We start from the raw sequence: 26,017 nt of genomic DNA on the forward strand, positions 1-26,017 counted from the left end.
CTTGGATCACAATTGCCACCGCAAAGTACCTGGGGTGGGCGTGGGTAATAAGGCAGAGATTGCTAGTAGGGTAACTACTCTCTGCCTAGTCGTTCAGAGACTGCTAGATTATTGTCTATTCTCTGTATTGGTTTATTTTATGTGTCATTTGGAATGAAATTTTAATGATTTTTAGCACAATGATATTGTAATCTGTTTAACTATATTTTTAACAGTAATGAACTTTACACCTGTGATTATGTATATTCTGCTGAGAAATAACAGTTTTTTAACGAGATATGTGCTTATGTCAAATATGACCTCTGTAATTTAATTGTCTTTTTTACTACGTGTTTGTATGTCTGCTTTTATGAGTAACACTCGAATAAAGCACTTTTTGAATTGAATTGATAGTGACTTTTTTTGTTATTTTTAATCCAATGATGCTGATAAAAAAAACCTCTGCTACGTCACAGATATGTAGTCACCATCAGTCCATGTATTTCATTTTTGTGGTCAGATTTAGAGCGCTCCAGGACCAGGGCAGGCCGAATGGATTGTTTTAAGTTCTTGCAACCATCAGCAGAGTTGCTGTTTTCAAACAGTTTCTGAACTCTTTATCAAAGGTTTCCATCTTCAGTGATGATTATCCCGAGACACTCATGTTTCGGTCATGTTCAGGGCTCAGGTCCTCCTTTCGTAAACAAGATATAAGATACACATCTGAAGCTTCCGGCTGAAACCGGTTTTCTTTCCCTTTGTGTCTCAGGTGTCACTAAAATGAGCCCTGAGGCCTCAGGGGTCACCATAACCGAGCCGGTGACAAGAAACCGAGACAGTCCCGCACATATGGCCTTTAAAAAGTGACTGACGGGGCGTGGCCAGGATGGCGGCGTAGGAGGACGTGATCTTGACGATCTCCTCCGGCCCGGGCCCTTAACCACCTTCTGTAGAGCTGATCTCCCCCCTCCGTTGCTTGCTGGCGACAGCGGGCGCAGTGGGGAGCTGGCAGATCGGACACCGGTCGAAATCGGCGCTCTGGAAGGCGCTCCCGGAGGACGGTGAAGCTGACCCTGAGTTCCGAAGGCCCTGCAGCCGCCCGGAAGTGTAGCCGAACCCGCCCACTGCGCTGACCCGAGCCCGCGGCGTCACACGGAGGGGGCCGCTACCGCAGCTTGGAGTGGTGAAGGGCTCTGCACAGAATCGTCTGCGGCTGCGGAGTGGTGCCGCTGGAGGTGGCACAGATCGGAGGCAGTTGAGGTGGCGCAGGGTCGGGCCCCGGACACGAGCGGCGGTCCGTGACACAGGACTGCCCCGCCCGCCGACACTGCAGGAGGTGTAGTGCGAACTGGGCTGCGGGACTCGCACCAGGTGGGACCCCGGACGCTGCTGACGTGACGTCCCCCTGGGGTTTGGCTGGCTCCCTCCCGGTACTAACTGCGGGACCCGCCGGGAACTGCCTGGGCTCTGGACTGGTGACTCCATTGTGGGACTGTTGTTGGTGTCCCGTTCGGCATGGGCAGCAGCGGAATTGGCTGGGATCTGAACCCCGAGGGACACCAGGCGGAGCCTTGAGGAGATTGGGGGTGCCAGCGGCCTACAGACCCTTGCGGAGGCCCATTCTTCCCGCCTGGTGCTGTCAGGATTGAAGGGGGCAGCGCTTTACTGTGGTGAAGAGCCCGGAGGCCTACGTGGACCGGTCTCGGGGCATAGCGGCTGCCGCGGTGGAGGCCATAGACCGCAGTTTCCCGTCGAGGCACACGAGGGGTGTGGCCCCCCCCCCCATACCCTTGGCCGAGAGTGGGAGTGACGGAGCGCCCGAGGGCCTGTGCAGTGGAAGTTCTGCGTCTGGACTGCTGGTACCTTAGCAGAGGATCCAGTCTCTCCTTGAGACCTGCGGGTTGTGGGACACACTCCCTCTCCCCCCCGGGCTGACCCATGCTGTGGTGGCTGCTTTGCTGAGTCGCGCGCAGTGCATGGAGTACGTGCTGGCGGCGGAAGCGTGGGAGAGCGGCGCTTCGCTGTAGGACCCTCAGCTCACCGAGGTGGATCAGGTGCTGGGTCTGACGGCCGCAGCTAGGTCCCGGGTGACCTTGCGCGAGTGGCAACCAACGGAGTGAACGGGTGGGGGGCCTATCTCCCTGGAACAGATGACCGGCTGGGGGCCAGGTAGTGGAGCACACACCGACACTGCTGGTGAGGATTGGATATCTTCACCCATCGCCAGAATGGCCGGCAATAAGGGGACCAGGAAGGGTGATCGCACCCTACCGGAAATGCTGAACAGGGGCAATGCGCGGCAAGACCGCGGACAGCACTCCCCAGGCCAGCCCAGCGGCTCGCAGGGGGCGAGCGGAGGGGAGCCGCCGGTTACCAGATCGTTCCTCGAGTCACTTTTTAGCTCCTTGCGAGAGGACTTCCAGACGCTTAAGCAGGAAGTGGCGGGGGAGGTGAGAGAGGTACGGCGGGAGGTCGACGGCCTGGGAGAGAGGGTCTCATCTGTGGAAGAAGCCGGCCATGCCAGGGATGAGGAACTCACGCAGCTCCAGCAGGAGGTGATCAGGCTTCGGGACCAGCAGATTGCTATCCAATCCCATGTGGAGGTCCTCGAGAACCGTTCCCGGAGGAACAACATCCGGGTCCGGGGTGTTCCTCTCGGAGAAGAGGGGGAGGACGCGGCGGACTATCTGCGTGATCTGTTCAGAGACATATTGGGTGAGCCGACTGATTTTCTGCTTAGGGTGGATAGGGCACACAGAGTGAGCCCACGGCGCAGAGCCCCGGCGCCTCCCCCCGATCTTCTGGCCTACCTGCCGGACTACCCTTTGAAGGAAAGGATCCTACGGGTGGCTCGTACACGGCCTTCCTTGGAATTACAAGGTCATAAGGTGGCCCTCTTTCAAGATCTTTCAGTGGTTACCCTACAGAAACGAAAGTCCTTTAAAATTGTGACTGACTTCTTGCGGGAATATGATACTCAGTACTCATGGGGCCATCCCTTTCGTATCATCTTCCACTGGAACGGGATCTTACATCAGCTGCGCTCCCTCCAGGATACTTGCACTGTGCTGGGAATCACTGCCACTGACGAGGATGCCCCCACACCGCGTCGACGCCGAGTCACCAGAGATGTCTGGCAATCGGTTCCGGGCCGCGGGTCCCCGGCCTCTTCAGGGAGACCTACTTTGCCAACTATCCGGGCTGATATGGCCGACGCTGTGAGAGAGGTCGCCAGAGAAACGGCGACGGAGGAGGTTGCCTTGACTGCCTAGACACTCTCCGGGGGGAGATCGACATCGCCTCTTTTTGAATTGCAGGTTTGGGGGTCTGGGGGGTTGGGGGGGGAGCGAAGGTTGTGTGGTGGCTGGACGTCCACTTTTGAGACTTTTCCATAGACTTGCCTATTGGGCCGGGCTTGGACAATGGTTCCCCTGTCTCCTCTCTTGATGGGACGGGGACGGTGTTTCGGGAGGGGGGGGGGGGGTTTGTTGGGGTGTTGGGGATCCGGGTGGGGTTGTGGGAGTTGGGAGTGAGGGAAGGGGTTGTCCAGTGCGCTGTGCTAGGAATTGCTGTTTTGCCTGTGTTTTTCCACATTGTCTCACTCAGTGGCGGTGGAGTAGTGGGTGTAGAGATGGGCCGTGAGGTTGGATGGTGTAGAGGGTACAGCCCGATTACGTTAGGACTCTTGCCCGGTGCTCAGCTACTTAAGACAGCCCACGGACACATTGGAGTTCGCAGCTTGCAGCGGGTTGCCAAGGTGGGAGGGCAGGGGGCTCCTATGCTTATTCTTGACCTTGGCTTGGTTTCTGGAGGAGGGGGGGTATACATACTTTTCATGGCCTCTGCACGCTGTACATACGCTTTCTTGCACTCTACCCACTATGCCTCCTTACGCCTTTAAGGTTCTGACGCTAAATGTTAGGGGATTGAACAACCCTGTTAAACGGCGAGCGGTGCTCTCACTGTTAGAGAATGCTCATGCGGACATTTGCCTCCTTCAGGAAACGCAACAGCTACTTAAGACAGCCCAGGGACACATTGGAGTTCGCAGCTTGCAGCGGGTTGCCAAGGTGGGAGGGCAGGGGGCTCCTATGCTTATTCTTGACCTTGGCTTGGTTTCCGGAGGAGGGGGGGTATACATACTTTTCATGGCCTCTGCACGCTGTACATACGCTTTCTTGCACTCTACCCACTATGCCTCCTTACGCCTTTAAGGTTCTGACGCTAAATGTTAGGGGATTGAACAACCCTGTTAAACGGCGAGCGGTGCTCTCACTGTTAGAGAATGCTCATGCGGACATTTGCCTCCTTCAGGAAACGCACTTGTTGGCACAGGATACACATAGGCTGCGATCTCACAAGTTCCCGCTCCAGTTCTTTTCCGCCGGTGCCACGAAGACTGCGGGGGTGGCGATCTTGGTGGCCAGACACTTTAAGGGGGTGCATCTTCACAAATTTGCTGTACAGAAGGGGAGGTTACTGGCGCATAGGTTTAGAGTTGGGGGTCTTACGTTCACGATTGGCTCCCTCTATAGCCCTAACAACAAGCAGGAACGATTCCTGCAGTCGGCAGTGGAGGCTGTCACGGCTTCGCCGGACAGACATATCATTCTCGGTGGGGATTTTAATATGGTTTTCGATTCTGCGATGGATAGGTCTGCGCAGCGCTCCCCACAAGTCGGGGAATTCTCGGCCGGTTGCAAGGCACGGCTGGCGGAGGTTGATCTCCTTGACCTTTGGCGCCATCTACACCCCACGGATAGAGATTACTCGTATTACTCTCATGCACATAAGACCTATGCACGGCTCGATCACCTGTTAGTTACAACGCCGGTGAAGGCATTGGTCTCGTCAACAGACATGGGAGTGTTATCCTTATCGGACCACGCTCCGGTTGAGGCCTCGCTGTACCTGCCCCCTACTGCCCTTCCCCCGAGAACTTGGCGCCTCAGGGATACCCTTTTACAACGGAAGGTGGTGGTGGATCGTGTCGAGAGGGTAACCCGTGATTATCTGGCGCATAATGACAACGCCGACACCACCCGAGCCACGCAATGGGCAGCGTTGAAAGCCGTCCTCAGCGAGGAATTCGTGTCGGTCTCCGCGGCGGAAAACAAAGAGCGGCAGGCCAAAAGTTAGGAACTTACCGATAGGGTCCGGGAGCTTGAGTTGATTCACCGACGGACCGGGGCTCCGAGGATCTGGTGGCAGCTGAAAGAGACGAGGAAGCTTCTGGCAGCCTTGGACACGGATCGGGCAGAGTACGCAGCCCTACGGCTGTGCCATGCCTATTACACGGGGGGAGACCGCTGTGGTAAACTGCTGGCTAATAGGCTCCGGGCGGCGCAAAAGAGCCAGTCGGTGAAAGAGATCCTCGACTCCAGTGGAAATGTGGAGACGGAGGTCGCCCGCATATCGGCGGTGTTCCGAGGCTTCTACGAAAACCTCTACACTGGTGACCCACCGGATGGGACGGCCATATCCTCCTACCTAGATTCGATCACTTTACCGTCCTTGGATGTATTGCAGGCGGAACATTTGAGCAGGGACATCGGGATAGAGGAGGTGGTCTCGGCCATTGCAAAACTCAAACACGGCAAAGCGCCGGGCCCGGATGGCTACTCTGCCCTTTTTTATAAAACATTTTGCGTGACCTTAGCTCCTGTCCTCACTCGCCTTTTTAACTCCTTCGCAGAACCTGGTGCCATCCCGCCTGATCTCCTCGGAGCCTCCATCTCCGTTATTCCTAAGCCTGGAAAGGATCCCAAGCACTATGGGTCCTACCGACCAATATCCCTCTTGAACGTAGACTTGAAACTCTATACCGGGATCTTGGCCAGGCGCTTGGCACTTCACCTGCCCGGTCTAATTGATCCGGATCAGGCTGGCTTTGTCCCGGGGAGGCAGACTGTTGATAAGGGTGGTCCATCTGCTGGAGAAGGCTTCTAGAATTCTTGGGGAGAGAATGATGCTGGCGGTGGACGCGGAGAAGGCGTTCGACCGAGTACATTGGCCCTTCCTGGAACAGGTTCTAATGAAGGCTGGCATCGGGGAGAGGTTTCGCACCATGGTCCTCAACTGCTATAAAGCACCGACAGCCGTGGTCCGTGTGAATGGATATACTTCCACAGCCTTCAATATTGAGAGAGGTACTAGGCAGGGTTGCCCACTTTCGCCCCTGCTCTTTGCCCTATACATGAAGCCATTGGCTCAGCGGGTCAGGGATAACCCGGTGGTGGAAGGGATACAGATGGGCGGGTTTACGCACGCGATCAGCCTTTATGCTGATGATGTCATCTTCACATTAGCTACACCTCGGACGGCCCTACCGGCTTGTGTGCAGGAGCTTGCCGCCTTTGGTGCAGTCTCCGGCTTTAAGATGAACGTGGGGAAATCGGTCGCTTTGGATATCTCCTTGGAGCCGGCCACCAGGGAATATTTGCAGGGCGGGTTCCCTCTGCCTTGGTCCTCGGAGGCGATACCGTATTTGGGAATCAAGATAGCGCCCACGCTACAGGCCATGGTATTGGCAAATTACTCGGCCTTGGGAGCGAAGATTAGAGAGGAACTGGCCCGCTGGAACCGTGGGATTCTCTCATGGTTGGGACGGATTGCTGCCATTAAAATGACTATCTTACCCCAGGTTCTCTATCTGTTCAGGGCTTTGCCGCTTCAGCCGCCGGTCGGCTGGATCCCGCAGTTGCAATCGGATGTGGGCCGCTTCATATGGCAAGGGAAGAAGCCTAGGATACGCAAGGCCCTATCTCTTTTGCCTCCTGAGGCAGGGGGTCTAGGCATCCCGGATTTTCGTAAGTACTTTCAGGCGGCGCAACTGCGGTACCTAGTGGAGTGGTGCAGATGGGAATCGGATAAGCACTGGCTTTTCCAGGACCAGGCGGTGGCGGGTCGGCCTCTGCAGGAGATTCCGTTTTGCACCCCTCCCATCGACCTAAGAAACTGTATGCTTCCTTCGTCACTAGGGTGCCTTTACGAGTTTGGGACGCTACTTGACTTAAATATGATCTTACCTCGTTTCCATCGCCGCTCTCCCCATTGGTGGACAATCCGGCTTTTACTCCCGGAAAGGAGAGGGGGGCCTTCACGCACTGGCGGCAAGCGGGTTGTAGAGCTTTGTGCCACATGTACGGTCCTGAGGGGGTTATTCCGTTCATGCAGTTCCGTCAGGAGTTCTCTCTCCCTGAGACTGAAAGACACCGTTATATGCAAGCTCGACATTGGGCTCTGCAGCCACAGGTCAGAGAAGCAGCGGATAGACCTTTCTCGCCATGTGAGAGATGGCTGATGACCCGTGCGTCAGATTCGAAACTAATTACGGATTTATACAGATTTCTGCAGTTACCATCCACACACTTTTACAATCCAGGGAGAGAGAGATGGGAGTGGGAGCTTGGGAGAACGTTGAGTCCCAGGGAGTGGGACCAAATTTCATACAGGGCACGCCACTCAGCATATCATATGGGCCTTACTGACACCTTCACTAAAGTCACTACTTATTGGTATTACACGCCGGAGCGAATTCACAACTTTGATCACAGTAAAGCAGACACATGCTGGCGGGGATGTGGACATCGTGGTACACTCACACACATCTTGTGGGACTGCCCTCTTTTGGCCGCTTATTGGGCGGAAGTGCTGGATGAAATAGATTCTCACTTTGAAATTGAGCTTCTGCGCTTCCCCGCTTACACCCTCCTAGGGCTCCTGAACAATTTTATGTATCCCCTGAAGTCCAGGAGGGGTAGGCAGATCGCCATTGCCTTAGGCTCAGCGGTTCAGAATATTTTGACACACTGGCGCACGGCCACGCCGACCACGATCACCGGGTGGCTTCACAGATTGTGGCATGTGCTGGGTATGGAAAAAATGGCCCTTGTAGTGGCTGGGGACATAGCCCAATTCAATGAGCTTTGGCAACCGTTCCATGCTCTGTTGATCACGGAGTTTAGAGAACTTACTTGCCCCAGATACCTCCGCCTCCTGCGGCTCACGAGCCCACCGGTACCTGACTGCTGACCTGGCAGGGGGTTCCCTCTTCCCTCAGGACTTTTGTTCTTGTTAGGCACACGGGGCGATGGTAATGCACTGGACAACGGGTGGGAAGGGTGGGGGGAGTTGGGTAGGGACAGTTGGGGGTGGGGGGGTGTTGTTTGTATGGAATTATTGTGTCGCACCGGACCTATGCACTCTTTTACCTGCTTGGTTGGATCACCATCGCAACCCGTAATGGTTGGCTTATGTGCTTGTTGAATCCTCGGGTGTTTCTGGAACCTTTATGATAATGTGTATTTGTCTTGGTGTGTCATGATGATAAATAAAATACTTTAAACCTAAAAAGGAACTGACATCTGTCTGCTGAGGTCACTCTCCCACAACTAGAGAGGTGACAAGAAACCGAGACAGTCCCACACATATGGCCTTTAAAAAGGAACTGACAGCTGTCTGCTGAGAGCACTCTCTCATGACTACAGAGGTGACGAATCCCCAGCTCCATCAGTGCAGAAGCGTCTCCCTAGTTAGGAACACACATCTGTTTATATTATATGTTACTTATACACAACTGGGGTCTAGGAAGCACGCACAGAGCGTTCTTTCCTTCACTAAAACACACAAGGACGCACTGGAAAATGCCTGTTGTGTATCATACAAAGCCGCTTTATTTAGAGAAGTGTGCGCTGTGCCGCGGGCCAGCATGGCGGCAGCAGGAAGCACGGCTGTGCCAGGGTCTCGGTGCCAGCACCCCTTCTCTGGCTTGGACCCACTGGTTCGAGGACTTCTCCGGCTTGCCTTGTTTGCTTGACGTCTTCGCTTCTCAAATAACCAATGCTGTAAAGAGACAATAAAAGTAGGTATAAACAAGGTGAAACTTGGGGTGCCAGGAGCAGAAAACTTTCAGAAAAGGGCTCATGTACTAGGGTAACATAAAGGCAGATATATACATGACTGCAGTAGTATGTCCATATGGGGTAGACAGTCAAAATATTGAGTTGTAAATATCGACTTACCATAATATCGAGTCTGTAATATCGAAGGAGCATAATATCGAAGGCAAGAATATCGTAGGACAGAATATCGACCCAAGGTAAGTAATATCGAAATACTTAATATCGATGTAAGTAATATCGAAGTTAGTAATATCGATAGCATATATATCGATGTTAATAATTTCGATGACACTAATATCGATATTTGTATTATTTTATAGTTTTTTATTATGTATGTGTTATATGTTTAATTTAAGTATTTAAAATAATTACTATTATATGTGTATACATTTTCTATAATAATATAGAAATTTATAAGTAAATTTGATGTTTTAGTACCGGAGCGGGTTGTGGGTTTATAGGGGAATAGGGTGGGAAGTAATTTAATTATGGTAAGTTGATTAATAATTAGTAGGATTAATTAATTAATTATAATTATTTGCTAATTAATATTGATTAATTGGGAAATAATTAATTGATTAATTGATATATATTTTCTGTAGTGGGATGTGGGTTTATAGGGGAATAGGGTGGGGAGTAATTTAATATTAATTAATTAATTAATATATGTTTTTAAATATTTATAACTAATTAATTGGCAAATAATTAATATTAATTAGTTAATTAATTAATATAATTTGGTACATATTTTAAATTAGTAATTAATTGGTAATTAAATAATATTAGTTAGTTAATTACATTATTAGAGTTATTTATTTATATATAATTTTTAGTTACTGTTAATTAATTAATTGGGGAAAAATGATAATAATTATTAAATTATATTAATTACAGCTTATGTGCTAATATATTTAGTTTATTGTTATTGTTAATTAATTATTAATTGCTAATTAAAAAATATTATTTAACTTTGGGTTAAGGAGTATTTTTAGGGTTCAGGGTCATTTTTGGGTTTTTGGGTAAAGGGGTATTTTGAGTGTTTAGGGGCAGTTTTCAGTTTTTGGGTAAAGGGGTGTTTTTAGGGTTCAGGGTCAGTTTTCAGTTTTTGGGTAAAGGGGTATTTTTAGGGTTCAGGGTCAGTTTTCAGTTCATGGGTAAAGGGGTATTTTTAGTGTTCAGGGTCAGTTTTCAGTTCATGGGTAAAGGGGTATTTTTAGTGTTCAGGGTCAGTTTTCAGTTCATGGGTAAAGGGGTATTTTTAGTGTTCAGGGTCAGTTTTCAGTTCATGGGTAAAGGGGTATTTTTAGGGTTCAGGGTCAGTTTTCAGTTCATGGGTAAAGGGGTATTTTTAGGGTTCAGGGTCAGTTTTCAGTTCATGGGTAAAGGGGTATTTTTAGTGTTCAGGGTCAGTTTTCAGTTCATGGGCAAAGGGGTATTTTTAGGGTTCAGGGTCAGTTTTCAGTTCATGGGTAAAGGGGTATTTTTAGGGTTCAGGGTCACTTTTCAGTTTATGGGTAAAGGGGTATTTTTAGGGTTCAGGGTCAGTTTTCAGTTCATGGGGAAAGGGGTATTTTTATGGTTCAGGGTCAGTTTTCAGTTCATGGGTAAAGGGGTATTTTTAGGGTTCAGGGTCAGTTTTCAGTTCTTGGGTAAAGGGGTATTTTTAGTGTTCAGGGTCAGTTTTCAGTTCATGGGTAAAGGGGTATTTTTAGTGTTCAGGGTCAGTTTTCAGTTTTTGGGTAAAGGGGTATTTTTAGGGTTCAGGGTCAGTTTTCAGTTCTTGGGTAAAGGGGTATTTTTAGTGTTCAGGGTCAGTTTTCAGTTCATGGGTAAAGGGGTATTTTTAGTGTTCAGGGTCAGTTTTCAGTTTTTGGGTAAAGGGGTATTTTTAGTAAATTAATTATTAATACTTATTGTTTAGTACATATATATTATATCTTTACTGTATATATTTTTATTTATTAATTTTAAACATTATTAGATACTTTTAAATATGTTTATTTTATTTATTAGTGTTATATACTTACTTTTACATTTATATATATTTAAAAAAAAATCGATATTTTTAACATCGATATTTTTTACAACGATATTATTTTTTCGATATTTTTGTACTTACCATGTTGTAGATAGGATGTCGATATTTTTGCCCTCGATATTGTTGACTCGATATTCTTGTAGGTCGATATTTTTGTAGTCGATATTCTGTCATAGATCCGTCCATATGGAATAGGACAAGTTACAACGCAAACTTTTACAACGCATGCCTTTACAACACGGTTTTTACATCATAACATCCATTACAACGCATGATTTTACAACGCATGCCATCACAATGCATTTGTAGAAACTACACTTACAACACATTCCGTTACAAAGCATACAATTACAATGCATAATACGTTTAGAGCAACAGTAGTGGAAGTGTTGGATAGCGTAGGGGTAAGAATTACTATTCCCACTCCAGAGAGTGCAACAGTAGGGAAAGCACTGGCTAGTGTAGGGGTACTGTTTCCCATTACTTACCTTATAATGCTTTGTAATGGCATGCATTGTAGTGGCATGTGTTGTAATGGTATGCGTTGTAGTGACATGTATTGTATGGCTGCATTGTAATGGCATGTGATGTAAAGGATGTTGCGTTGCAATGACTTCATTGTAAAGGTAGTGCGTTGTAATGACTAGTTGTTTCCCATCCATATGTACTCGTTAGAAGTTAAGTAGATCTTCAGACCCATGGTTAACCCAAAGCCCACTCAAAATCTATACTGCTGAAGGGGCTTCATTTGTAAAATAAATAAATGAATACGTGCAAGGGCCCAAAGTTTACCTTAAGAGCCCGTCGCTGGCACCTCTGAATGCCATGATTGCAAAATACCAAGGACTCCTATTCTCGATTCCAACTCATGCCTCTTCCTTCCACAGCCCTGCACTACCTGTTGAAATGTTATCCGTGTTTTTATCACGCGCTAATCACCGGTGAGGGAATCCAGGCTCGCTCTAGCAGGTGTGTGAAGCACGCCCAGGGGGCTTACTTGAAACCCCCCACCTTGAGCTTCTTATGAAAGTCAAGAAGAGAGAACATGAGCCTCTACGGTGCTGTGGGGGGTCGTTCCTGTCTGAAAGGGACAGGAACGAGAAGGCGCGGTCACTGCTCTGCTTTAGTGCACGTGTAGGGTATGTTCTGGTGAGAGATGTGAATGTACCGGTCAGGTAACTGGAGCTTTGTAGATGCGGGTGAGGAGTTTAAAGTGTGTGCGCATGTGTATGTTGATGACTAGTCTGACCACTGCATTTTGAGCGGTCTTCAGTCACTTGTGAGCTGGTTTCCCATTCCTGCATATAGCGTGTTTCATAGTCTAGTCTGCTGGTGGTGAGGACTTGGGTGAGCATTTTCCTTGTGTTGTCTGGTAGGCACTTGAAGATTTTTTTCAGCATCCTTCGTGTGTTGAAGCAGGCCGGGACCACTTCATTGACTTGGGCACTCATGTTCAATATGACGATTCTGAGGTTTCTTACTTGTGAGCAAGGCATGGGCCAAGTTCTGTGGGCCACCAGGTGGAGTTCCATGGTGAGGCGTTCTTCCAGAAGACAACTACCTCAGACTTCTCCGAGTGCAATTTGAGGCATTTGGATTTCATCCAGGTGGCCACTTCTATCATGCATGTTGTGAACTTGAGAGTTTATTAAGATGTGTTTCCATGGTTCTGGGAAGGTGGCTGTAGTGATAGAAGAGTTGAGGACACGGGTGAGTGCTCCTTTGCCAAAGGTGTGATGAGGGAAGGGGTCTGCCGGGGCCTCGCAGTGAATATTCTGCATGATTGTTGTGGCTTCCACTGTGCTAATGGTGTCCAATGTGGTGATTGTGTTGACTTCCTTCATCACTGGGAGGCTTCTTGAGAGAGCCAGGGGGTCTGGTTGTGGGCTGAACTTGTTGTATATTGTTGCGATTTTGCTTAAAAAGAAGTTTGAGAGGTCATTGAACAGATCTTCCAGAGACCGCTGCAGGTGTGGTGAGGTTTTTGACGATTGCAAATTTTTCTTTGGGGCTGTTGCAGTTGGCATTTGTTCGTTTTACTAGGACCCTCCTCTTGGCTTCTCAGATGAGCTGGTGGTACCTCATCAGGGCAAGTTTGAAGCTATCTTTTTCCACTTCCCCTTTGCTGTTTCTCCATTTCCATTCCAGTTCGCAGTGTCACTTGGTCATTTTGAAGTCTTTAATTTAGCAGTTGACTTAAGTTCTGGCTTTTGCTGTGTTGCTTTGTTTTCTGGGGGCCACAGTGTTGGCACAGTTGGTGATCCACTTGTTGAAGTTCTCGATGTCGCGTGCAGGATGCCTTTGGGTGGTTGAACAGTCCGCCTTTGTTAGGTTGTTCCAATGTTGGCATGCTGAGCCAGCTGCAGAGGCTCTTCTGGGTTGGTTGATGGATGTCGATTGTAAAACTGACTATGGCGTGGATTGTCCAGGTGACGGGTCTTGGGGTGTTCGTGCTTTTGAAAGATCTTTGGAAGGGGTCCTTGGCATGGGTGGGCTCTGTGACACATTGGGATAGTCCCAGGTTTTCGAGGTTCTTAAGGAGGGCTGCTGAGTTTGGATCACTCCGGTCTTCAAGATGGAAATGGAGGTCTCCTAGGAGAATGAGCGTATTAGCGTCAAGGACTATGTTGTTTGAAAAGTTGTCTCGCGGCCTGGGGGCGGTATATTAGGGTCCCACCCAGGGTGAAATTTGAAGTGATTTGTAATTTGAAGTTGCGGTGCTCCATGTAGTTTGCTCGGGCGGAGGCAGTGCAGGTGAAAGTGTCTTTGTAGATGATGATGATGATTCCTCCTCCAGCCCTATATTGGCAGTCGCACCTGGAGATCTTATATCCGGCAGGGATGGCGGTACCGATGTGTGGCACTAAAACTGTGGTCAGCCAAGTTTCTGTGAGGAAGAGGAGATGTGCAAGATGTCTTCCAGCAGGTCCCAGATCTCTGTGACTTGTTTTCTGAGTGAGCAGGAGTTGAGGAGCATGCATGCCATATGTGTGTGTGGGGGGTGTGCTAGTAGGTGTTTGACTGTGTGGGGGTGGGTGTGGCCTCCGGGCTTGAAGGCACAAAGGATAGCCGCAGAGTAGAGGTGGGTCAGGGGAGACCAGGGTTTCTGGTGCTGGGTGCAGTCCAGGGGTGGATGGGCTTGCCTTTAACACTGCAGCCGCCATTAGGTAGGTCCTGAGAGGGTAAGGAGCAAAGGGGGTGGAGGGTAAGGAGCAAAAGGGGTGGAGGGCGGGGCTGAGGAGGAGTGTGAAATTGGTGAAGGACAGAGGCACGAAAGAACAAGTTACTTACCTTCAGTAACGCTTTTTCTGGTAGATACAGTATCTGCCTGTGGATTCCTCACCTTGTGAATATCCCCTTGCGTCAGCAACATTCGGAAATTCTTTTTGTAGCTTCGCGCCGACGTGGACAACGTCATAGAGGCACGGCATCGCGCGCGACTCCGCTGACGTCACCGACACCATAATAGGCCCACGCCGGCGTGATGACATCAGTTCTACCCTTTTTTCCGTGCCTTCGAGGCACACGGACGGACCAATGACAGTAGATATATACACAGTATACACAGTACATAAATGTCAAGATAACAAACACAGTGTGAAGCAAATGCAGGAAAGCAATTGAAACAAAACATTTCCTTGACAATAAAATATATATATATTACATTACAGTAACTCAGGTATAGAAGAGTGGACAACGGAGAGGCGGTGGGTCAGTGAGGAATCCACAGGCAGATACTGTATCAACCAGAAAAAGCGTTACAGAAGGTAAGTAACTTGTTCTTCTGATAGATACATCTGCCAGTGGATTCCTCACTAAGTAAATAGATTCCCACAGCAGTCCCCACTCCCGGAGGAGGGGGTCCACTCTTCTATACCAGAAAATCTTGTAGGACAGAGCGCGCAAAATGGCCGTCCCTCCTCACCTCGGAATCCAAGCAGTAATGCTTCGCAAAAGTGTGAAGGGAGGCCCATGTCGCTGCTCTACAAATGTCCTCTACAGGTACACCTCTAGACAAAGCAGATGTTGATGACTTTGCTCTAGTAGAGTGAGCTCTTATACCTTCTGGAGGGTCCTTACCCGTCAAGGAGTAGCAGATATTGATGCATAGAATAATCCATCTTGAAAGAGTGTGCTTGTGCACCGCTCTTCCTTTCTTGCTGCCAGCAAATCCCACAAAGAGCTGGTCATCCACTCGATAGTCTTTAGTCCTATCAAGATAAAATCTCACCTCCCTCTTAGGGTCCAGACGGTGTAGCCTCTCCTCCTCCTTGGAAGGGTGAGGGGGAGGATAAAAGGTAGGAAGGGTAATAGACTGTCCTAGATGGAAGGGAGTTACCACCTTAGGCAGAAAAGCAGCCCTGGTCCTAAGAACTATCCGTTCAGCATGAATGGTCAAGAATGGGGGCTTTGAACTAAGAGCTTGAAGCTCACTTACCCTCCTTGCCTAGGTAATTGCAACCAGGAAGACCGTCTTAAAAGACAAAAGTCTCATGGGACATTTGTGCAAGGGTTCAAAGGGAGAACCCATCAAGTAGGTTAAGACAAGATTTAAGTCCCATTGAGGCACAATAAAGGGAGTAGGAGGGAATTGATTAGTGAGACCCTTAAGAAACCTTAAAACCACAGGCAATTTGAATTGAGACGGCTGATCCGGCAAACAGAGAAATGCCGACAATGCCGAAAGATAACCCTTGACTGTAGCCACAGCAAAACCTTGCTGCGCCAAAGAAAGTGCAAACTGTAGTATAAGAGACAAATTTAGACCATCTGTACGAATAGATAGATTTAGTGGAGTCACGCCTGGCCAAAAGAATGCCATCCACCACATCGTGTGGGAGAGAAAAGGAATTCAGGTTGCCCCGTTCAATCTCCAGGCATGAAGGTGTAAGGTCTGGAGGTGGGGGTGTAGAACCTGCCCCTCCATCTGAGAGAGGGGATCTACCCTGAAAAGGAGACGGAGCGGCGGGCACGAGGAGAGGTGGAGAAGATCTGTGTACCACACCCTTCTTGGCCAATCCACGGCGATCAATATAACTTGGGCCCGGTCTTGGCGAATCTTCTTCAGAACCCGAGGAATCAAGGGTATGGGGGAAACGCGTAAAGGAGCCGTGAGTCCCAACTCAACTGAAACGCGTCCCCCAAGGCTCCCCGCATCGGATACTGGAGGCTGCAGAATGACAGGCAGTGAGCATTCTCGCGAGTGGCGAACAGGTCCACCTGAGGAGTCCCCCACGTCCGAAAGAAGTAACGAACCACCTCTGGATGAAGCCTCCACTCGTGGTCGGCCGAGAACTGCCGACTGAGACTGTCTGCACGCACGTTCAGAACCCCGGCCAGATGATTTGCCATCAGACAAATCTGATGGTCCTGAACCCAGGACCAGAGACGCAGAGCCTCTCTGAAGAGACACTGCGACCCTACTCCTCCCTGCTTGTTGACATGCCACATCGGTGATGTTGTCCGTCAGGACTTGAACCGACCGACCGCGAAGGGAAGGGAGGAAGGCCTTGAGTGCCAAACGTATCGCCCGCAATTCCAGAAGGTTGATGTGAAGCAACCTTTCCTCTGGAGACTAAAGACCCTTGACCTTCAGATCCCCCAGATGAGCACCCCACCCTAGAGTGGATGCATCCATTATCACTGTGGCCACCGATGGAGGCACTTGAAAAGGCTTTCCTTGAGACAGGTTGCCTTCCACTCCCCACCAAGCCAGATCCTCTGCAGTTTCTCTGGAGATCCTCGCAGACTCCCTGAGATCTCCGTTGTGCCGATACCACTGCCTGTGGAGGCACCACTGGAGCGCCCTCATGTGCCAGCGTGCATGGTTGACCAACAGAATACAGGAAGCCATCAGATCGAGCAGGCGAAGGACCTTCAGAACTGGAACGACTGCTCCATTGTGAAATAAAGGAATCAACTCCTGTATGTCGCGTATCCTTTGAGGTGGAGGGAATGCACGACATACAGTTGTCCAGTACCGCACCTATGAACAGGTTGCGCTGGGAGGGCACCAGGTGAGATTTGGGTACATTTATCGAAAAACCCAACCTGTGCAACAACTGAGTTGTTTCTTACAAATGATGGAGCACTATCTCTGGGGATTCGGCTTTGATCAGCCAATCGTTCAGATACGGGAATACCGGTATCCCCGATCTTTTGAGATGTGCCGCCACCACAGCCATCACCTTGGTGAAAACTCGAGGCGCAGTAGTAAGACCAAACGGTAGGACCACAAACTGGTAGTGCTGCGATCCCACCGTAAAATGGAGATACTTCCTGTGCGACTGCAGGATAGGGATGTGAAAATATGCAACCTGCAAGTCTATTGACACCATCCTGTCTTCTTCCATCAGTGCCTGAAGAACCTGTGCAAGGGTGAGCACTTTGAACTTCTCCTGTTTCAGGTAAAGGTTCAAGATCCTGAGATCCAGGATTGGACGAAACCTGCCATCCTTCATGGGTATCAGGAAATACCGGGAGTAGCATCCCTGACCCCTTTCCTGCTCTGGAACCAACTCTATCGCACCCTTTCTTAACAGTGTCTGGACTTCCTCCTGCAGGAGTAACAGGTGTTCCTCCGTGCAAAAACCTTGGCAAGGAGGGTAATTTGGAGGGAATTCCTGAAAGGGAAGAGCATACCCATTTTCTGCGAGATTGAGAACCTAAAGATCTGATGTAACCAATTCCCAATCCCGTAGAAAATAGGTAAGCCGACCCCCTACAGGACCCGCATGATCCTGAATGGCAGATCTAGAGCTGCTTTTCTGTGGCTGGGGGGTTGGAAGAGCTGGAGGAGAAGGAGGCCTGACGTCCTTGAGGAGGAGCTCTTTGCTTACCCCTGTAAGACCTGTACAGGGGGTTTTGCTGCTGCTGCTGCTGCTGTTGCTGCTGTTGGCCTTGCCGGTAGGGGTGAAAGGAAGAACGTCCAAAACCTCTATACCTTTTGGTAGATGAAACCTTGGTCTGCAGCCCCAAAGATTTGGCAGTAGCCCTACTGTCCTTAAATCTCTCTAAGGCTGCGTCAGCTTTTTTTCCAAAAAGTCCAACACCGTCAAAAGGCAGATCCATTAATGCGGCCAGAACGCCTGCCGAAAAGTCCGATAGCTTCAGCCAGGCAGATCTCCTAGAGGCAACAGCGGTTCCCATGATGCGAGCAACCGAATTAGCAGTGTCCAGCCCACTCTGGATCACCTGGCGTGCAGCCGCCTGTGCATCAGTCAACACTTCCTCAAAATCCTTCCTGTTGTCATCAGGAATTTTAGCAGCCAACAGACGCAGCGAATCCATAAGGGCATGAATGTATCTCCCCATAATGCAAGTGGCATTAGTTGACTTTAAAGCCATACTTGCGGAAGAAAAGGACTTCTTAGCAGTCTGGTCCTGTTTCTTGGCATCCTTATCCCCAGGCACTTGAGGAAATGCGCCCACAGTCTTTTTAGAGCAGGCTGCCTGAATAACAAGACTTTCAGGCGAAGGATGTGACGTCAAAAATTCAGGGTCGCCAGGTGCAACTCTATATCTCCTTGCAACACTTTTAGACACTGCAGGAACTGTTAGAGGCTTGTTCCAAACCTCCAAAATAGGCTCAGTTAAAGCCTCATTAAAAAGGAGCAACGGCTCAAATACAGAACTTGGGGAATGGAGAACCTCAGTCAGAAGATTAGATTTAAATTCGACCGTAGGCAAGGTTAAATTCAAAAGTTCTGCAGCCTTCCTCATGATCATGTGGTATGGCTTAATATCCTTTGAAGGAGCATCAGATACAAATGGCAGCTCCCATTCAGGAGAAAGCTCCAGACCACTAGCCTCCGCTAGATCTTCAAAACAATCATCTTGAAGCTCACCTTCCTCCATCTCAGCCTCAGCCTCCCTATACCTTTGTTCTTCCAAGAGGCGCTGAGCATCCCTCCTAGATCTCTCCTTCAACAGCCACGCCGTCGGAACCGTGAACGACTCCACCGGAACCATGAACAACTCCGTCGGAACCGTGAACGACTCCGTCGGAACCGTGAACGACTCCGACGGAGCCGGGATCGACATCGGGATGACTCCGAAGGCCCAGGGCGCTGTTCACGAGGTCGACTTGGAGCAGGCGACGTCGGTATCAGCGTCGACGACCTCGGCGGAGCCGAGTACTGCCAAGGCAGCGTCGGAGCCGGCATGAAAGGCATAAAGGGAGCTGGAGCATAGGAGTGGGGAACTCCTAAATTAAAAGCCAGAGGACCCATAGGACCCGAAGGTGCACCAGAGGGGTCCCATGCTCTGGAAAAGACACCATACATAGCATTTAAAAATGCCAAAGGGTCTTGACCTGGGGCCGGGAAAGGAGGATGAGAACCCTCAGACTGACCCTTTATAGGCTCCGGATTCGCCTCTTCTTCCACAGGTACTGAACCCTCATCCAAAGGGACCTCTTCATCCTCTCGAGCCGGGGACGGCACCGGAGATGGATTCGGAACCGGAGTCGGTGAATGAGCTCGCGATTCCAAAGGCGAAGCCTCACCTTCTGGATCCAAGACTTCCGGCGATGGAGACACAAAATCCTTCCCATGCTTCTTCTTAGGCGACTTCGGTCTTGAGTCCGAATCCTTACCGGAGTGATGTCGAGACCCATGCCTTCGTTACTTATGTTTCTTCTTCGACTTCGAAGCATGATCAGATGAAGACCTCGAAGGCGATGCCGTACGGGATCTTGACCGCGACCTCGACCTCGACTTCGACCACGCCCTTCTCGAACGTGATCTCGAAGCCTTCTTTTCTTTACTACTTCTCAACTTCGCCAAGCTTGGTCTGCCTCTCACGAAGCGCCTTTGGGTTAATTTTTCTACACGAAGAGCAGTCGTCGACATCATGGTCTGAACTCAGGCACCAGATACAATCCTCGTGCGGGTCCGTGATAGACATCATCTTGCCGCACTCCCTACAAGGCTTGAACCCGGTCTTATTAGTCGACATCGCTAGAGACACAAAGAAGCAGGAAATACGAGAAAACAGTAACAAAGTTACCAACAGCTACAGAGATTCCCTAAAACCGTTAGCGTCGACGACGCGGAAAAAAGGGAACTGATGTCATCACGCTGGCGTGGGCCTATTATGGTGTCAGGGACGTCAGCGGAGTCGCGCGCGATGCCGTGCCTCTATGACGTCGTCCACGTCGGCGCGAAGCTACAAAAAGAATTTCCGAAGGTTCCTGACGCAAGGTGGATATTCACACGGTGAGGAATCCATTGGCAGATGTATCTATCAGAAAAGCAGATAAGGAGCGGGGAAAGGTGGTTGGGGGTGCAGAGAAGCTGGAGAGATGAAAAAGGTCAGAAAAAGCAAGAGAGAGAAATGGTCCAAAGAAGCACAATGAGTCACTGAAACTACACAGAAAAGTCCTTGAAATGGCAAAAAGAGGCAAGAAGAGAGAGAGAAATGGCACAGAAAAATTAGAGAGTGAGAAAAGAGTGAAACAAATGGAAACAACAGAGAAAAGTCACAGAAATGGAACAAAAGCGCAGGAAACTCACAGAATTGTCACAAAGAGGCAAACAGAGCAAGAGAAACGGTACAAAAAAGTCACAGAGTAATAAAAAAAGTGAGAGAAATGCCACAAAGAAGCAAAAAGAGTGATAGAAATGGGACAGAAAAGTCACAGAGAGAGTGATAAAAGATCAGAGAAAAGGCACAAAGAGGCAAAACGAGCGAGGGAAATGGCCCAGAAAAGTCACAACAGTGGCACAATGAGGCAAAAAGACAGAGAAACAGCACCGAAAATTTGCCTTACCGGTGAGTGGGAAAAGCACAAACAAAGAAAAGTCATAAAGAGTGAGAGAGCAGACACAAAGAGCGAATAGAAAGAGTGCGAGAAGTGGCACGAGAGGGAGAGAGGCTGAGATGAGAGACAGAGCAAGAAGGAGTGAGGCAAGCCGGGTGCCCTGAGGTGATGGAGCTGGATCCGCAAGGATTTTGACTGGTCGGAGGATTGGCCACAGGCAGGTCCAGGGCTCTCTATCTCATGATTACCAAGGCTGCCTCATCTTGATTCCAACTCACGCCTCTTCTGTCCACAACACTACACTTTATGTCTCTTTATCTCATGAATTCTAAGGCTGCCTCGTCTAGATTCCAACTCATGCCTCTTCTGTCCACAACTCTACACTTTGTCTCTTCATCTCATGAATACTAAGGCTGCCTCGTCTAGATTCCAACTCACGCCTCTTCCTTTCACAACTCTACACTTTCTGTCTCTTTATCTCATGAATACTAAGGCTGCCTCGTCTAGATTCCAACTCATGCCTCGTCCTTTCACAACTCTACACTTTCTGTCTCTTCATCTCATGAATACTAAGGCTGCCTCGTCTAGATTCCAACTCATGCCTCGTCCTTTCACAACTCTACACTTTCTGTCTCTTTATCTCATGAATACTAAGGCTGCCTCGTCTAGATTCCAACTCATGCCTCTTCTGTCCACAACTCTACACTTTCTGGCTCTTTATGTCATGAATACTAAGGCTGCCTCGTCTAGATTCCAACTCACGCCTCTTCCTTTCACAACTCTACACTTTCTGTCTCTTTATCTCATGAATACTAAGGCTGCCTCGTCTAGATTCCAACTCATGCCTCGTCCTTTCACAACTCTACACTTTCTGTCTCTTTATCTCATGAATACTAAGGCTGCCTCGTCTAGATTCCAACTCATGCCTCGTCCTTTCACAACTCTACACTTTCTGTCTCTTCATCTCATGAATACTAAGGCTGCCTCGTCTAGATTCCAACTCATGCCTCGTCCTTTCACAACTCTACACTTTCTGTCTCTTTATCTCATGAATACTAAGGCTGCCTCGTCTAGATTCCAACTCATGCCTCGTCCTTTCACAACTCTACACTTTCTGTCTCTTCATCTCATGAATACTAAGGCTGCCTCGTCTTGATTCCATATTATCATCACTACTTGGGACGGGTGCATGGCATGTTCATGCCTTTCTTTAATTTTGGGACTTACTCATTAGGGCACTGTTAGACCTGTCAGCCCTAGGGTGGTCTTTCCCTATTTTTTTCACCCTTGCCTAATTTTTCCCACCTTCTTTTTGTTGGCCCTTAGGTCTTCGGGCACCTTTCATGGCTAATCCATGTTAGGGTGAAGGTGCTCTCTACTCCAGACATGGTTGTCACTGGCCCCTGCTACTGCAGCGTGGTCTTTTAGTGTAGCACCCTAGTTGCAAGGAGCTGGCTGGGACCCCATACATTGTTGCAAGGCCAGCCTGCCATCCCCTGTCCATAGGTAGAGTGGGGAAGCTCCTGGAACCTTCCAGAAGAAAGGCGGAGCCTATTTTTGCCGCCTTAGAGAGTGGTCACCTGACCTGGGCATATATAAGTAAGGGAGGGAACTTTTTCTAGTCAGTTGGGGCATCACTGACCTGGGGAACCCACGCAGGAGATTTAGGCGGGAGGGCCTAGTCAGGGACTTATGCCACTCGGAGTGACAGGATTTAGGTGCTGCCTCTTAAGCTGAGTGAGGTATCCTAGACTATCCCCCTGATCTGGCCCAGCGGTAGGGGAACCCAGGGACCATCTTCAGTCACCTGAGGAAACTCATCCAGCCTCCAACTCAAGCCCCCCCCTCTTCAAGGAACCACCTCATAAGGGCGCAGAACCACCAAGCGCCGAGAAGACTACTTGCCCTACAACCAGAGACTACTGGGGGATCGACCAGGTACTGGACTGTGCTGCCCCTCCGCACTCCCTGACTCCATCTGGGCCTACCCTGTCCTGCCTGCCTCCCCCTGACTGAGTTCTCTGCTTTCTATCCTGCCTGCAGTCCCTGCTGAATTGTTTGAAAAGCGCTATAACCTGCTCCCCTGTCCAGCGCTGTATCGCAGACTGCCTGCCCTGTCACGAACTGCTGAGGGTGCCTTCCTTGCCCTGCCTGCAACGAGCGCTGTGAAGCACCTCCCAAGCGCTGGATTGCCCCGTGTGAGCGCTGACTGACACTGCCCCGTAGTGCTGTGAAATTCCCTCGGCGCTAGGCCCCTCCGAAGAGCGCCGTATCGCCCCCTTCAAGCGCTCACCTGGCTCGGCGTCAAGCGCTGTATTTTGCCCCCTGAGGCGCCTGAGGAGATCTCTTCACGATCGCGGCTCCGGCGCCGCACTCTCGACACCCCAGGTGCTTCCGGCAGCCAACGCTGCTGCCTGCCCTCGCGCTGTGTCCTGCCACCCCAGCGGAGCCAGCGCCGTCTTTGTACCCCACTCGGCGGCCCCCGTGTGTCAGGAGAGGGCCGCTGCATCGAGTGTACCAGGCCGCGTTAGGCCTGAAGGCAAGCTGTTCCTCCTCACGTGACGGGGAGCGCGGCCGCGTCATCGGCCACACCCCCGCCAGAGCCGCGCAGCCATTGGCGGCTAAGATCGAGCCCCTTCTTGAAGCCGGGACCCGAGGAAAGCCCGAGCTCACCGCGGAGGGGATGAAGGAACACAAGAGCCCCCTCTGCTTTGCCCCACACGCCGCGCCTGACCCTCTGTGGGCGCCAGAGTGCCACAACCGCCCTCGTTACCGCCGCTGGCCGAGTGAGGCCCACGGGAGGGTCGGTACCCCTCCCCCTGCTCCAAAACCAACGCAAGGGCCCCGGAGGGCCAAAGACGACAGGTAACTCTAGGGGAGGAGGGCGGAAGGCCGGTTTGGGCCCCGAGTTCGCCCCTCCCCTGGGGAACACGGCGATTGGGCCCCGTTGGCCCCCAAGGAGCCTCAGTGACTGGGAGGCCTTGTATAAACTGTCAGACTACACGGGCCCATTAACTGTGCATGCCTGGGGTCAGGCTGATCCTCTACTTAGCTATTTACACCTAATTAACTGTTTAGGCCCGAATGTAACAATGAAGTGGTACCAGGCCTGAGTAACTGTTTATGCCCGGCGTCAGGCCCCTGCTTGATGAATTGCTTATGCTTAATGACCTGTTGCTTTGTTGGGAAGTGATCTAACTCTGCATAAGGGAGTTGCCCACCTTAATGGAATGGTTTGCCCTAAAGGAACTGTTTACTCTCATAAGATGTGATGCTGATTCCTGCAGCCTGAAATCCGGGTCCATGATTAATGAAGTACCCCCCTTTACGCAATGAAAAGGTGCTTGCGACAGGCTATGATATTTTAATGAACTGCTAACCTTGTTCCTACATTGAAACTGCTTTAATGAAATACCCTAGGAAATGTTGATGAATTGATCAAAATGCTTTAGTGGTGTGATTTATGAAATGTTGAAGAATTTATTACCCTGATCGAAATCTTATATCAAAAGTACTGGTGTGGACTCCATTATTGCGCCCACTCCATGTCTCAGTGGATGAGTGTGTTATGTAGCTACTTTACACGTAAGTCCCTGGTTGCCTACCTGCTCGAGCCAAGCTACCCCCCCGGGGAACTGGTGGTCCCAGTTCTTACAAGGAGGCATCGCCATCGTACACAAGAACACCATCCGTATCACGACCAACCCCGACGACACCTCACCGCCGCCGAACACCTCCACTTCCAGATACACACCGACCCCAAGACCACCCTCAGAGGCACCCTCATCTACAGACCCCCGGGACCACGCACCCAATTCAGCGAAGACATCGCCGACTTCATCAGCCCGCACGCCCTCCCCTCCGCTGACTACATCCTCCTAGGGGACCTCAACTTCCACTTGGAGAACAACAAGGACCACAACACCACCACCCTGCTGGATAACCTCGCTAAACTCGGACTCAAGCAACTGGTGAACACCCATACCCACTACGCCGGCCACACGCTTGACCCCGTCTTCTCCTCCAGCAAGCACATCTCCTTCAGCCACTCCACTGGACTCCATTGGACTGACCACAGCAGCATCCACTTCAGCTTCAGAAAAACCACGACCCACCACCGCCCGCAACAGGGTCCTCGCAGGAGCTGGAACAAGATCACCGCCGAGCAGCTCCCCACCTCTCTCCGCCAGAACCCTCCCGCCAGCACAGCGGACCCCAACGAAGCAGCCAGCAACCTAACACAGTAGCTCACCAACTGCGTAGATGACCTCGCACCACTGAAGGACCCTCCCAGCAGACCCGGCAGCAAGAAAGCCCCCTGGTTTACCAACAAATTCAAGACCTCCAAGAAGAACTGCCGCACCCTCGAGAAAGCCTGGCCCAACGACCAGACCACGGACAACATGACGGCCCTCAAGCACGCCACCCGCAAACACCACCAGCTGATCCACACCACCAAGAAGACAGCATTCAAAGAACGACTGGACAACAGCGCCCACAACAGCAAGGAACTCTTCAGCATAGTCAAAGAGTTCTCCAAACCCAGCGTCGGAAACAACGACATCACTCCCTCGCAAGACCTCTGCGACTGACTCGCCTCGTTCATCCACCCCAAGATCGCCGATATACACAACAGTTTTGGCGCACCAACTACGCACCCAACCACCGATCCACCGCCCCCCACCACCACCCTCTGCGCCTGGACCCCGATCAGCACCGAAGACACCACCCGCACGATGAACACCATCCACTCCGGATCACCAACCGACCCCTGCCCCCACCACGTCTTCAACAAGGCCGACTCCATCATCCCACCCCAACTCCGGGACATTATCAACACCTCCTTCAACACCGCCACCTTCCCGGAGTCCTGGAAGCACGCCGAGCTCAGCGCCCTCCTGAAGAAACCAACAGCGGACCCCACCGACCTCAAGAACTACCGCCCCATCTCGCTCCTCCCTTTTCCTGCCAAAGTCATCGAAAAGACCGTCAACAGACAGCTTGCCGCCTTCTTCGAGACGAACGGATCCCTCGACCCTTTGCAGTCCGGCTTCCGAGCCAACCACAGCACCGAGACCACCCTCATCACAGCCACTGACGACATCAGATCCCTGCTTGACAACGGGGAAACAGCGGCCCTCATCCTCCTGGACCTCTCTGCAGCGTTCGACACTGTCTGCCACCGCACCCTAGTACAGCGCCTCAGCAACATCGGAATCCGAGAGAAGGCACTGGAGTGGATCATCTCGTTCCTCGCCGGGAGAACCCAGAGAGTCCGCCTCCCTCCGTTCAGATCCGAGGCCACCGAAATCATCTGCGGCGTACCACAAGGGT

At 50.6% G+C, this 26,017-nt stretch overlaps 1 protein-coding gene across 1 annotated transcript in view; it reads right to left on the reverse strand.

Moving 5' to 3' along the window:
• Nucleotides 1–8,626: 8,626 nt before the first annotated feature.
• RSPH1 (radial spoke head component 1) overlaps nucleotides 8,627–26,017 on the reverse strand; it is a 257,093-nt gene continuing 239,702 nt past the window's right edge. The window contains exon 9 of the mRNA XM_086933563.1: nucleotides 8,627–8,823. The gene's annotated coding sequence lies outside the window, so the exon portion shown is untranslated. The remainder of the gene's footprint in view (nucleotides 8,824–26,017) is intronic.

The sequence above is a fragment of the Lissotriton vulgaris genome, chromosome 8 (genome assembly GCF_964263255.1).
Source record: "Lissotriton vulgaris chromosome 8, aLisVul1.2, whole genome shotgun sequence".
NCBI lineage: Eukaryota > Metazoa > Chordata > Amphibia > Caudata > Salamandridae > Lissotriton > Lissotriton vulgaris.